We start from the raw sequence: 2,395 nt of genomic DNA, 5'->3' as shown, positions 1-2,395 counted from the left end.
CAACTCAAACTTTATCCCCAAAACAATTCAAACCAATCTCGACCCACCCCACACAACACATTCAAACTTCATAAACATTCATAAACACACAAAAATTTCAAGTTCAACGACAAAACGAGCAAAACGAGTATAATCAAACTCTACCCACCTCCCACGACAAACATGAAACTTCTCATAAACATCAAAAAACACACAAAAACCTACAAATTCAACTCCAAAACGATTATAATCGAACTCTACCCACCCCCACAATACATTCAAACTTCATAAACATTCATAAACACAAAAAAACGACAAAACGACAAAAAGCACATCAAAATCTAGTTGTTTAGCTACCATAATTGTAGGATAGCCAACCATTCTTTATCATAAAGCTACTAAGACATAACTACTTTGCTACCATAACTGTAGAATAGCAACATATTAGACAACTAAATAATGAAGTAATCATACCTAATTAGACGGGATCGTATCACGTCTTCAATCATTTTTTTCATTTCTTCAATTTGACTTGCATGATCCTCTTTCATTTATTTCTGAACATCTTCAAGTTCCTTAATCCTTGACTGAGACTGTTCAAAATTGGCTCTCAATTCCCCCATCTCCCTCTCCGTTCCTTGAGTAGATGACGAACTTGATGAGCTGCTACCCCTTCATGACTTAGGTTTAAGGTCTCAACCTAGGCCTTTTGAATATCGGGATCGTCTACCCAAAACTGTCTCACATATTTTATCCCATATTAGGGGTTGAAAACCTTTTGGAGTGGGGTTTGATTGTAATTCTAACATTTGATTCTAGACATATTAATTAAATGTGTAAGTACGAGCGACTGAAGTTAGAAATGAAAAACAATACGAAAGTAAAACAAAAAAATGTTACATGTGCATTTTCAGCTGCCTAGTTCACGGACTTGCCACCTTTAGAGTGTGTTTCCCTAAATAGGTCTACACGTCCTATTTCTCGACCTTCCTTTTCCTGCAACTCTACTTGAATTTGTAGGAACGACTTCGATCCGCCTATGTGGTCGAACGGTAATTTCTCTCTATTCTTCCTGTTCGTCTCTGACATTTCCTACATTTCGACAAAAAAATAAAAAAACAAATATTCTATAATAGTAAATGCAGTAAATGATACGCACCCTAAAGTATTCTAACCTGGAATGCTTCACTCTTGAAGTGGTCACACAAAAAATACCAATCTTCTATTCTATTTTTAAGCCAATTAGGCAAGTTGGTACGTGCTTGCTCGGGATCTCCACATTTCCTGTAATGTCTGTGCAAATCTGCTCTAAATTCTTTGAAGGAGTTTTGCATTTGATGTTCTATAAAATGGTTAAACTGGATAGATCAAGTACGAAATGAGGCTACAAAAGAATAAATGAAGAATTAGCATATATGATGTTAATGAATCTTAGTCTACAATTGACTCTAAAAAAATAAACTTATAACTTACCAACAATTGACTCTTAGCCAATTCTATAAACTCGTTTGAAACCTCAGCAAAAGTACGATATCGTACTAGAAATACAGATCTCATGGTGACACCAATCTTCTAAATCGTATCGAATGTTGAGAAATCGGCTTCGTCTCCCCCTCATTTATCACGATTGTAATTCTGCCATGTGTTTGGACGTATTTTTCCAACTCGATGTTCTGTGAATGCTCGTGTTTCCTCCGGGTGGATGCTGAGTTACTATATGAGGAATAAAAAATTTTAAACAGTTTAGGATGTATTTTAGTTAACAGAATATATTTCAAATATACTAACATGAAGTGTCATCCGCAGAAGATCCCGTGTTGCCTAGATATATCTCCTACTCTTGAAATTCTTCATCAGCCTCCTATTGCCTATTAGGGGTCGACATCGTATCTATACAAACATAAAAAAGAGAAAACAGTATTAAATTAATATGAAATACGTGTAAACAGAGAAAGAGAATTGAGTAGATACATGATTACTCATTATCGTCATCTAAATCAAATTATTCATCAACACTTGAGCTGTTATTGGAAGATAATTGTTCTTCATCATCATTTATGAAGTCATCATCGCCATGTCGAATAATTTGTCTTTCCACAACTATAGAATCAACGTCAACTCTGCATAAAGTAACCTCCTCAATGGTTTCATCCACTCGGACTTCACCGACAATTTTTAGTAAATCTAGTTGTGCATTTTCAACATCCTCCACTTCTGGTACATCCCATATTCACTTATTTTGGACTACTTGAACAACTTTTCAATTGCTACCATATTTTATGTCATCAATGTAAAAGACTTGTTGTGCTTGGATAGCAAAGATGAAAGGCTCATCAACATACCAAAAGCATGATGTATTGATCGATTTGTATCCTAAATCCACATGTGTCCTATTACTTTTGTTGTTATCCATGTC

General features: G+C 35.2%; 1 pseudogene; it reads right to left on the bottom strand.

Annotated features, from left to right (window-relative positions):
* Window positions 1-530: 530 nt before the first annotated feature.
* On the bottom strand, window positions 531-1,313 carry LOC150036863 (uncharacterized; annotated as a pseudogene).
* Window positions 1,314-2,395: the final 1,082 nt, after the last annotated feature.

Source organism: Benincasa hispida, chromosome 4, assembly GCF_027475165.1.
Source record: "Benincasa hispida cultivar pf3 chromosome 4, pf3_genome.v1.1, whole genome shotgun sequence".
Classification (NCBI taxonomy): domain Eukaryota; kingdom Viridiplantae; phylum Streptophyta; class Magnoliopsida; order Cucurbitales; family Cucurbitaceae; genus Benincasa; species Benincasa hispida.
The sequence above is the reverse complement of the archived record's forward strand: the minus strand, read 5'-3'. Positions and strand labels throughout refer to the sequence as shown.